This window comes from Rattus norvegicus, chromosome X (genome assembly GCF_021556685.1).
Source record: "Rattus norvegicus strain SHRSP/BbbUtx chromosome X, alternate assembly SHRSP_T2T, whole genome shotgun sequence".
Taxonomy (NCBI): domain Eukaryota; kingdom Metazoa; phylum Chordata; class Mammalia; order Rodentia; family Muridae; genus Rattus; species Rattus norvegicus.
Genome location: NC_141554.1, coordinates 13537292 through 13550014, shown reverse-complemented (window position 1 = coordinate 13550014; position 12723 = coordinate 13537292). Strand labels below are relative to the sequence as shown.

General features: G+C 39.6%; 1 long non-coding RNA gene across 1 annotated transcript in view; it reads left to right on the top strand.

Moving 5' to 3' along the window:
• The first annotated feature begins 549 nt into the window (after positions 1-549).
• LOC147998142 (uncharacterized) overlaps positions 550-12723 on the top strand; it is a 28490-nt gene continuing 16316 nt past the window's right edge. Inside the window, exons 1-2 of the long non-coding RNA XR_015647047.1 lie at positions 550-1235; positions 1703-2140. This is a non-coding gene — a long non-coding RNA (uncharacterized LOC147998142). The remainder of the gene's footprint in view (positions 1236-1702; positions 2141-12723) is intronic.

Sequence of the window (12723 nt, the reverse complement as noted above, 5' to 3'; positions counted from 1 at the left end):
AATAAGCATCATGTGATTACAACCACATATGAGTTCTAGTAAAAGCAGTTTGAAGAAGGGAGAAACCAATTTCCACTGAACTGATGAGGCATAGTATATGCAGAAATTATACTTTTAATCAGGCTTTAATGAACTATGGAGTTTTTCAGGGGTTAAATATTATGTGGGGAAATGTGACTAAGTAATAGCAGTTGAACAATAGAGAAGGGTTACTATAGTTTGAGCTGTTTGCACTTTTCTGTTAAAACTCTATTCTACTCTCTCTTTTCTCACCCCAGATACCTTTTCCTGTAAGTGGCCAGATGTCCTATCACAGCACACTTTCCTCAGAATATTTCTTGCTTCTCTATTTTGCTGTCTCAGAGATGCCCCATGGTTTCTTTCTTTCTCAGATTACCTGGTGGGTTAAAAATAGAAATATGACAGGTAGATACTATTTCGCACTAATAAGAGCACAGCAGGAAGAATATTGGCCTTGTTCCATCTCATTACAGCAATCATTAGCTAGCACCCAGGTGAATAATTGCCAGATGTTGGATAGTCCTCAGATTCCTCCTCTCTCAGAAAGTAGTGGGAAAGGATGTTCTGCCACTGTCCCCAGTGGGTTTCAGCAAGTGACTCTTTTGACCTTTGCTCCTTCCTCTCATTACTATCTGTTCTAGTCTGTGGGGATGACTTCTGGCCACATCAAATGGTCTGACACTCTTAGACAGACCTAGTGCTTCAATATGCCTAGAATAGTTCACCCTAGTACAAAGTTTGATCAAAGTTACTTTTGAACAAAATTATAAATAGCTTTAGGGACAAGAACAATGGGAAAGCAGAATAATTTGCTTTCTTCCTATTTCATATGATTGGGTATCTTTGCAAGTACAATATCTGGAAAGCTGCAACTCTAAAATGCTGTTATTAAAGTCTTCTCAGATATAAAGAAAAGCAAATTGGGTGTGAGGTGTGAGGTGTCTGGTAAAGAATAGGTCTTTCACAGTGTGTTACAATCAGGATTGTATTTCTGGAGTAACCCGATTTAAAAAAGAAAGGGAATATTGTCTCACACGGGGTAGATTATAACATATTCCTTTTTTTCCTTAGATGATGGCTTTATCTCTTCATTTGTATTTTCTAAGAAGATGGTCCCATCAGAAAGCAAGAGAGATTATATGCTTGGTTACACACTCACCAGGAAGTGAAAGAATTTCAGCTATTCACAAGGAGACTGGAGAAAACGTTACATGGTATGTTGAGTGAATATTTTTATTCCTAGAGGATATGAATCATAATAAATGACTTCATCTCAATATACACCTGATTATAGAGACCATCCAAATGCCAAGTCAATTTTATTGAGAATTTGAGGTAAAAGAGTTAGGGAAAAATAATTATATCCAATTAATAGCCAAATTCTATTTATTGTTCATGGATTGCACTTTATGGTAGAGATCAAACCAACCACTCTCTTGCTCCACTGGAGAGGAGTTATGCCTGGTACAGTAAACAAGACCAAACTTGTGGCTCCTCAAGTCATAATCCCTAGGGAGAAGCTGTCAATCTTTTTTTTCTAAATGGTTATGCTGTAAAACTACCTTCTAAATAAAATGTATGCTTATATTTAGAGATCTGTGTCACATCGAATGTAGGTCATAGACACTTCATGTTGAAATGGTTAGATTAATACAGAGATGCATTACTGTTCAAATTCCAGAGAATACATGACTGTGAGCACTCAGCAGTATTTGGAGCAACCATATTAGCCACTGCCCCAAGGCCCAAAGGATATTGGAGAAAATGGATGGAAAGGATATTAGAACCAGAGGATAGAGAGGAGTACTGTGAAATCCTGACATGACCGAGCAGGACACATTGTAATGGTATCAGCATTCACCACAAGGACCAAAAGGTTCAACACAAGGAACTCAAGACCAGGACATCTACTTGTTCAGTTTTTCAGGCCAAATGAACCAAGTTCATTTTCAATCCGGTTGTGCTGGAAATGTTATTGATGAGCTACATTAACTAGCCATCTCCATCCTGTCCTGGATGATCTGCAAGATGAGGATTCCTGCCCAGGTGAACCAAACAGCTGGGGATGTGGAGACAGTCACAGATAATGTGCAGATTTTGCAAGTGTCCGAAACTGAAGGTATGTGCACTAGGGGTGAGCACCTGGGCCTAAAGTCACACCCTCAAGGCTGAGGGTAAGATCCTATCCTTCAAAAACTAGTCTTGTAGTCTCCCAAGGGCTGCAGCACTATGTTCCTCTCTGGTACTTCTTTTTTTTTTTTTTTTTTTTTCGGAGCTGGGGACCGAACCCAGGGCCTTGAGCTTCCTAGGTAAGCGCTCTACCACTGAGCTAAATCCCCAACTCCCTCTCTGGTACTTCTAAAGGGAGAGAGTTATACCAGTCATTTGGCAAGGCCCCAGGAACCACACACAGCCACACTGAACCCCAAGGGTACAAATTTCAAATCTGTCAGATATGGAAGGGCCAGATGTGGTTATAAAAACTAACCCTGGATCTTACTGTTAGTAAAGCTTTGGATGTTGAAAAATACCCTAGCACGTATTTAAGAAGGAGTCGGAAGCTTCATTAAACTGATGGCTAGTGAGTGGAGCTCCTAGGGTCCAGGTTAGTTGATTCTGTTGGTCTCGTGGAGTCCCTGTACTTTGTCCTCAATCCTTCCCCCAACTCTTCTACAAGACTCCCTGAGCTCCTTCTAATGTTTGTCTGTGTGTTTATGCATCTGTTTCAGCCAGCTCCTGGGTAGAGGCTCTCAGAAAACACTTATGCTAAGTTCCTGTCTGCAAGCATGGTAGAGAATCATTAATAGTATCAGAGATTTTTTTTTCTTGCCCATGGAATAGATATCAAGTTAGGCCAATTACTGTTGACCATTCGCTCAGTCTATGCTTTGTCTTTGCCCCCGCACTTCTTTTAGTCAGGAAAAAATTTGGGCCAAAGGTTTTCTGGGTTAGTTGGTGTCCTTATACCTCTACTGGGTATCCAGCCTGGCTACAGGAGGTGACCACTTCAGGCTCCATTTCTCCCTCTACAAGGAGTCTCAGCCAGAATCATCTTCATAAGTCCCCTAGAACCTCACATATCCTAAGTCTCTGGAACATCCTAGAGATATACCACCTGTTGCTTGTACCAATTCACTTTCATGGCCCTCTCTCCATAGCTTTTCCTACTCGTAATCTCCTTCCCTCTCCATTCCATCTCCTACCAAATTCTCTCCTTCCATCCACCTCCAGTGATTATTGTACTCCCCCTTTTGAGTGAGGTTCAATTATCCTCCCTTGTGTCCTCATTATTTATCTTCTTTGGGTCTGTGTATTGTAGCATGGGTATCTTTTTACTTTATGGTTAATATTCACTTATAAGTGAGTACATACTATGCATGTCCTTTGGAGTCTGGGTTACCTCACTCAGGATGATATTTTTACTTGTATCTATTTGCCTGCAATTTTCATGATGTCCTTGCTTTTGATAGGTGAATAATATATCAAACTGAACCACCAAATAAAGGGCTGTCTTAAGATTATACATGTATATGAAGCAGACATATAACTTGGTCTTCATGCTGTTCTTCCAAAAAGTGGAGCAGGAGGAATTCCAAACTCTGTTATCTGCCAGTGTAGCCTGTTGCTCTAATGGGGCTGCCTTGTCTGACCCCAGTCAGAGAGGATGTGCCTACTCTTGCAGTGACTTGGTGTAACAGGGTGGACTGAAACCTGAGAGGAGGCTCACCCTTCCTATAGGAGAAAAGAAGGGATAGGGAACAGGTTTTGTGAAGGGGGAGTAGGAGGAGTGGAGTGTGACCACCATGTAAAGTGAATAAATAGTGGATTAATTAATTAATATAAACCCCCAAATTATCTTGAACAGTTGTATTTGTATTTATTTATTTATTTAATTAATCTGTCATGTATTATATCCTGTCTGCAGTTCCCCCTTCCTTTATTTCTTTAGTTACTCACCCCCTTCCCCAGATCAATTCCTTCTCTTCCTTCTATCAGAAAAGATCAGTAACTCCATCCCCCCCAGTACATCAACCAAACAGGGAAAATTTAAGCTAAATAAGAGCTAAATGAGATCAGACATTTACTAGACTGGACAGAAGAGTAGGGTCCCACAAGCAGGCAAAGGAGTCAGAAACATGCCTTGCTTCCACTGTTAGGAGTCCAATAAGAACACCAAGCTATTGAGCCATACTATATATGTAGAGGACCTAGATTAAGCCCTTCCAGACTCCCTGATTTCTTCAATCCCCCATGAGTCCCAATCAGTTGATTCTGTGAGCCATGCAATTATGGTATCCCTGACACCTCTGGTTCCTCCCTCCGCCATAGGACTCCCCAAACTTGCCTAATGTTTGGGTGTGGACCTTTGCATTCTCTTTCAATAGTTGCTATAGGAAGTGTCTCTGGTCTTTCTGATGATTATACTGCTAACCTCAAGCCCCAGAATATTCTGCAGGTAGGGCAAACTGTGGGTTGAAGGTTTGGGAATTGGTTGGTGTCCTAATCCTGGTATTTGATGCCTTGACTGGTTACATAAGATTGCTAGTTTAGGCTCCATAACCACCACATTCCACTCAGTTTCCACTGTTCTAAGTTTCCACCTAGCTCTCAAAATGCTCCCTAGTACTAGTCATTTCTCCTAGTATTTTCTCAGTTCTCCTTATCCCCAGATATCTCCTTTTCCCAACCCCACCAGACTCAGGTCTACTTCCTATATCTATGCTATGTCCCCCTCCCAGGGAGATCCTTATGTGCCCCAAACCCATTCATTGCTTAGTATCTCTGGGTCTGTAGACTATAGCAGGATTCTCTTTTACTTTACAGCTAATATCCACATGAAAGTGATAACATAGTATGTTTGTCTTTCACTCAAGATGAATTTCTCTAGTTCCATTCATTGGTCTGCAAATTGTACCAGGTTGTTGTTTTTAGTAGCCAAGTGATACTCCATTACTTGAATGCCAGTTTTCCTTATTATTTTGTAGAGGGGCATGTAGACTCTTTCAAGTTTCTAGATATCATTAATAAAGTTGCTATAACCGTAGTTCGACAAGGGTCCCTGTGGTATGGTGGTATGTCCCTTGGATTTATGTCCAGGAATGGTATAGCTGTGTCTTTTTTTTTTTATTAACTTGAGTATTTCTTATATACATTTCGAGTGTTATTCCCTTTCCCGGGCAAACATCCCCCTCCCCCCGTCCCCTTCTTTATGGGTGTTCCCCTCCCCATCAACCACCCATTGCCCCCCTCCCCCCAACAATCTAGTTCACTGGGGGTTTAGTCTGAGCAGGACCCAGGGCTTCCCCTTCCATTGGTGTTCTTACTAGGATATTCACTGCTACCTATGAGGTCAGAGTCCAGGGTCAGTCCATGTATAGTCTTTAGGTAGTGGCTTAGTCCCTGGAAGCTCTGATTGCTTAGCATTGTTGTACATATGGGGTCTCGAACCCCTTCAAACTCTTCCAGTTCTTTCTCTGATTCCTTCAACGGGGGTCCTATTCTCAGTTCAGTGGTTTGCTGCTGGCATTTGCCTCTGTCTTTGCTGTATTCTGGCTGTGTCTCTCAGGAGGGATCTACATCCGGCTCCTGTCGGCCTGCACTTCTTTGCTTCATCCATCTTGTCTAATTGGATGGCTGTATATGTATGGGCCACATGAATGGATGTTCCTTCTGTGTTTGTTTTAATCTTTGCAAATCTATTCCCTGCCAAGGGTATTCTTGTTCCCCTTTTAAAGAAGGAGTGAAGCATTCACATTTTGACCATCCATCTTGAGTTTCATTTGTTCTAGGCATCTAGGGTAATTCAAGCATTTGGGCTGATAGCCACTTATCAATGAGTGCATACCATGTGTGTTTTTCTGTGATTGGGTTAGCTCACTCAGGATGATATTTTCCAGTCCCAACCATTTGCCTACGAATTTCATAAAGTCATTGTTTTTGATAGCTGAGTAATATTCCATTGTGGAGATTTACCACATTTTCTGTATCCATTCTTCGGTTGAAGGGCATCTGGGTTCTTTCCATTTTCTGGCTATTATAAATAAGGCTGCGATGAACATAGTGGAGCACGTGTCTCTTTTATATGTTGGGGAATCATTTGGGCATATGCCCAAGAGAGGTATAGCTGGATCCTCAGGCAGTTCAATGTCCAATTTTCTGAGGAAACTCCAGACTGATTTCCAGAATGGTTGTACCAGTCTGCAATCCCACCAACAATGGAGGAGTGTTCCTCTTTCTCCACATCCTCGCCAGCATCTGCTGTCACCTGAGTTTTTGATCTTAGCCATTCTCACTGGTGTCAGGTGAAATCTGAGGGTTGTTTTGATTTGCATTTCCCTTATGACTAAAGATGTTGAACATTTCTTTAGGTGTTTCTCAGCCATTCGGCATTCCTCAGCTGTGAATTCTTTGTTTAGCTCTGAAACCCATTTTTTTAATAGGGTTATTTGTCTCCCTGCGGTCTAACTTCTTGAACTCTTTGTATATTTTGGATATAAGGCCTCTATCTGTTGTAGAATTGGTAAAGATCTTTTCCCAATATGTTTGTTGCCGTTTTGTCCTAACTACAGTGTCCTTTGCCTTACAGAAGCTTTGCAGTTTTATGAGATCCCATTTGTCGATTCTTGATCTTAGAGCTTAAGCAATTGGTGTTTTGTTCAGGAAATTTTTTCCAGTGCCCATGTGTTCCAGATGCTGCCCTAGTTTTTCTTCTATTAGTTTGAGTGTGTCTGGTTTGATGTGGAGGTCCTTGATGCACTTGGACTGAAGCTTTGTACAGGGTGATAAGCATGGATCGATTTGCATTCTCTACATGTTGACCTCCAGTTGAAACAGCACCATTTGCTGAAAATGCTATCTTTTTTCCATTGGATGGTTTTGGCTCCTTTGTCAAAAATCAAGTGCCCATAGGTGTGTGGGTTCATTTCTGGGTCTTCAATTCTGTTCCAATGATCTATCTGTCTGTCTCTGTACCAATACCATGCAGTTTTTATCAAAATTGCTCTGTAATACTGCTTGAGTTCAGGGATAGTGATTCCCCCTAAAGTACTTTTATTGTTGAGGATAGTTTTAGCTATCCTGGGTTTTTTAGTATTCCAGATGAATTTGCAAATTGTTCTGTCTAACTCTTTGTAGAATTGGATTGGTATTTTGATGGGGATTGCATTGAATCTGTACTTCACTTTTGGTAAAATGATCCTTTTTACTATATTCCTTCCAATCCATGAGCATGGGAGATCTTTCCATCTTCTGAGGTCTTCTTCAATTTCTTTCTTCAGAGTCTTGAAGTTCTTATTGTACACATCTTTTACTTGCTTGGTTAAAGTCACACCGAGGTACTTTATATTATTTGGGTCTATTATGAAGGGTGTCATTTCCCTAATTTCTTTCTCAGTTTGTTTCTCTTTTGTGTAGAGGAAGGCTACTGATTTATTTGAGTTAATTTTATACCCAGCCACTTTGCTGAAGTTGTTTATCAGCTTTAGTAGTTCTCTGGTGGAACTTTTGGGATCACTTAAATATACTATCATATCATCTGCAAATAGTGATATTTTGACTTCTTCTTTTCCGATCTGTATCCCCTTGACCTCCTTTTGTTGTCTGTTTGCTCTGGCTAGAACTTCAAGAACTATATTGAATAAGTAGGGAGAGAGTGGGCAGCCTTGCCTAGTCCCTGATTTTAGTGGAATTGCTTCAAGTTTCTCTCCATTTAGCTTAATGTTATCAACTGGTTTGCTGAATATGGCTTTTACTATGTTTAGGTATGGGCCTTGAATTCCTATTCTTTCCAGGATTTTTATCATGAATGGGTGTTGAATTTTGTCAAATGCTTTCTCAGCATCTAATGAAATGATCATGTGTGTTTTTTCTTTCAGTTTGTTTATATACTGGATCACGTTGATGGTTTTCCCTATATTAAACCATCCCTGCATGCCTGGGATGAAGCCTACTTGATCATGTTGGATGATTGTTTTGATGTGATCTTGGATTCGGTTTGCCAGAATTTTATTGAGTATTTTTGCATCGATATTCATAAGGGAAATTGGTGTGAAGTTCTCTTTCTTTGTTGGGTCATGTGTGGTTTAGGTATAAGAGTAATTGTGGCTTCATAGAAGGAATTCGGTAGTGCTCCATCTGTTTCAATTTTGTGGATTAGCTTGGATAATATTTCTATGAGGTCTTCTATGAAGGTCTGATAGAATTCTGCATTAAACCCGTCCGGATCTGGGATTTTTTTGGTTGGGAGACCTTTAATGACCTCTTCTATTTCCTTACGAGTTATGGGGTTGTTTAACTGGTTTATCTGTTCCTGATTTAACTTCGGTACCTGGTATCTGTTTAGGAAATTGTCCATTTCCTGAAGATTTTCAAGTTTTGTTGAATATAGGCTTTTATAGTAAGATCTGATGATTTTTTGAATTTCCTCTGAATCTGTAGTTATTTCTCCCTTTTCATTTCTGATTTTGTTAATTTGAACACAGTCTCTGTGTCCTCTCGTTAGTCTGGCTAAGGGTTTATCTATCTTGTTGATTTTCTCAAAGAACCAACTTTTGGTTCTGTTGATTCTTTCTATGGTCCTTTTTGTTGCTACTTGGTTGATTTCAGCTCTGAGTTTGATTATTTCCTGCCTTCTACTCTTCCTGGCTGTATTTGCACTACACCTTTTAGGTGTGCTGTCAAGCTGGTGACATATGCTCTTTCCTGTTTCTTTCTGCAGGCACTCAGCACTATGAGTTTTCTTCTTAGCAGAGCTTTCATTCTGTCCCATAAGTTTGGGTATGTTGTACCTTCATTCTTCCCTTATTGTTATTGAAACCAGTTTTAGGCCGTGGTGGTCTGATAGCACACATGGGATTATTTCTATCTTTCTGTACCTGTTGAGGTCCGTTTTTTGACCTATTATATGGTCAATTTTGGAGAAAGTACCATGAGGGGCTGAGAAGAAGGTATATCCTTTTGCTTTAGGATAGATTGTTCTATAAATATCTGTTAAGTCCATTTGGTCCATGACTTCTCTTAGTCTGTCTATGTCTCTGTTTAATTCCTGTTTCCATGATCTGTCCATTGATGAGAGTGGGGTGTTGAAATCTCCTACTATTATTGTGTGAGGTGCAATGTGTGTTTTGAGCTTCCGTAAGGTTTCTTTTACGTATGTAGGTGCCCTTGTATTTGGGGCATAGATATTTAGGATTGAGAGTTCATCTTGGTGGATTTTTCCTTTGATGAATATGAAGTGTCCTTCCTTATCTTTTTTGATGACTTTTAGTTGAAAATTGATTATATTTGATATTAGAATGGCTGTTCCAGCTTGCTTCTTCCGACCATTTGCTTGGAAAGTTGTTTTCCAGCCTGTCACTCTGTGGTAGTGTCTTTCTTTGTCTCTGAGGTATGTTTCCTGTAGGCAGCAGAATGCAGGGTCCTCGTTGTGTATGCAGTTTGTTAATCTATGTCTTTTTATGGGGATTTGAGGCCATTGATGTTGAGAGATATTAAGGAATAGTGATTATTGCTTCCTGTTATATTCTTATTTGGATATGAGGTTATGTTTGTGTGCTTTTCTTTCTTTGTTTTGTTGCCAAGACGATTAGTTTCTTGCTTCTTCTAGGGTATAGCTTGCCTCCTTATGTTGGGCCTTACCATTCATTATCCTTTGTAGTGCTGGATTTGTAGAAAGATATTGTGTAAATTTGGTTTTGTCATGGAATATCTTGGTTTCTCCATCTATGTTAATTGAGAGTTTTGCAGGATACAGTAACCTGGGCTGGCATTTGTGTTCTCTTAGATTCTCTATGACATCAGTCCAGGATCTTCTGGCCTTCATAGTTTCTGGCGAGAAGTCTGGTGTGATTCTGATAGGTCTGCCTTTATATGTTACTTGACCTTTTTCCCTTACTGCTTTTAATATTCTTTCTTTATTTTGTGCGTTTGGTGTTTTGACAATTATGTGACGGGAGGTGTTTCTTTTCTGGTCCAATCTATTTGGAGCTCTGTAGGCTTCTTGTATGTCTATGGGTATCTCTTTTTTTAGGTTAGGGAAGTTTTTAGGGTTAGGGAAGAAGCAAGCTGGAACAGCCATTCTAATATCAAATATAATCAATTTTCAACTAAAAGTCATCAAAAAAGATAAGGAAGGACACTTCATATTCATCAAAGGAAAAATCCACCAAGATGAACTCTCAATCCTAAATATCTATGCCCCAAATACAAGGGCACCTACATACGTAAAAGAAACCTTACGGAAGCTCAAAACACACATTGCACCTCACACAATAATAGTAGGAGATTTCAACACCCCACTCTCATCAATGGACAGATCATGGAAACAGGAATTAAACAGAGACATAGACAGACTAAGAGAAGTCATGGACCAAATGGACTTAACAGATATTTATAGAACAATCTATCCTAAAGCAAAAGGATATACCTTCTTCTCAGCCCCTCATGGTACTTTCTCCAAAATTGACCATATAATAGGTCAAAAAACGGACCTCAACAGGTACAGAAAGATAGAAATAATCCCATGTGTGCTATCAGACCACCACGGCCTAAAACTGGTTTCAATAACAATAAGGGAAGAATGAAGGTACAACATACCCAAACTTATGGGACAGAATGAAAGCTCTGCTAAGAAGAAAACTCATAGTGCTGAGTGCCTGCAGAAAGAAACAGGAAAGAGCATATGTCACCAGCTTGACAGCACACCTAAAAGGTGTAGTGCAAATACAGCCAGGAAGAGTAGAAGGCAGGAAATAATCAAACTCAGAGCTGAAATCAACCAAGTAGCAACAAAAAGGACCATAGAAAGAATCAACAGAACCAAAAGTTGGTTCTTTGAGAAAATCAACAAGATAGATAAACCCTTAGCCAGACTAACGAGAGGACACAGAGACTGTGTTCAAATTAACAAAATCAGAAATGAAAAGGGAGAAATAACTACAGATTCAGAGGAAATTCAAAAAATCATCAGATCTTACTATAAAAGCCTATATTCAACAAAACTTGAAAATCTTCAGGAAATGGACAATTTCCTAAACAGATACCAGGTACCGAAGTTAAATCAGGAACAGATAAACCAGTTAAACAACCCCATAACTCGTAAGGAAATAGAAGAGGTCATTAAAGGTCTCCCAACCAAAAAAATCCCAGATCCGGACGGGTTTAATGCAGAATTCTATCAGACCTTCATAGAAGACCTCATAGAAATATTATCCAAGCTAATCCACAAAATTGAAACAGATGGAGCACTACCGAATTCCTTCTATGAAGCCACAATTACTCTTATACCTAAACCACACATGACCCAACAAAGAAAGAGAACTTCACACCAATTTCCCTTATGAATATCGATGCAAAAATACTCAATAAAATTCTGGCAAACCGAATCCAAGATCACATCAAAACAATCATCCAACATGATCAAGTAGGCTTCATCCCAGGCATGCAGGGATGGTTTAATATAGGGAAAACCATCAACGTGATCCAGTATATAAACAAACTGAAAGAAAAAACACACATGATCATTTCATTAGATGCTGAGAAAGCATTTGACAAAATTCAACACCCATTCATGATAAAAATCCTGGAAAGAATAGGAATTCAAGGCCCATACCTAAACATAGTAAAAGCCATATTCAGCAAACCAGTTGATAACATTAAGCTAAATGGAGAGAAACTTGAAGCAATTCCACTAAAATCAGGGACTAGGCAAGGCTGCCCACTCTCTCCCTACTTATTCAATATAGTTCTTGAAGTTCTAGCCAGAGCAAACAGACAACAAAAGGAGGTCAAGGGGATACAGATCGGAAAAGAAGAAGTCAAAATATCACTATTTGCAGATGATATGATAGTATATTTAAGTGATCCCAAAAGTTCCACCAGAGAACTACTAAAGCTGATAAACAACTTCAGCAAAGTGGCTGGGTATAAAATTAACTCAAATAAATCAGTAGCCTTCCTCTACACAAAAGAGAAACAAACTGAGAAAGAAATTAGGGAAATGACACCCTTCATAATAGACCCAAATAATATAAAGTACCTCGGTGTGACTTTAACCAAGCAAGTAAAAGATGTGTACAATAAGAACTTCAAGACTCTGAAGAAAGAAATTGAAGAAGACCTCAGAAGATGGAAAGATCTCCCATGCTCATGGATTGGAAGGAATATAGTAAAAAGGATCATTTTACCAAAAGTGAAGTACAGATTCAATGCAATCCCCATCAAAATACCAATCCAATTCTACAAAGAGTTAGACAGAACAATTTGCAAATTCATCTGGAATACTAAAAAACCCAGGATAGCTAAAACTATCCTCAACAATAAAAGTACTTTAGGGGGAATCACTATCCCTGAACTCAAGCAGTATTACAGAGCAATTTTGATAAAAACTGCATGGTATTGGTACAGAGACAGACAGATAGATCATTGGAACAGAATTGAAGACCCAGAAATGAACCCACACACCTATGGGCACTTGATTTTTGACAAAGGAGCCAAAACCATCCAATGGAAAAAAGATAGCATTTTCAGCAAATGGTGCTGTTTCAACTGGAGGTCAACATGTAGAGAATGCAAATCGATCCATGCTTATCACCCTGTACAAAGCTTCAGTCCAAGTGCATCAAGGACCTCCACATCAAACCAGACACACTCAAACTAATAGAAGAAAAACTAGGGCAGCATCTGGAACACATGGGCACTGGAAAA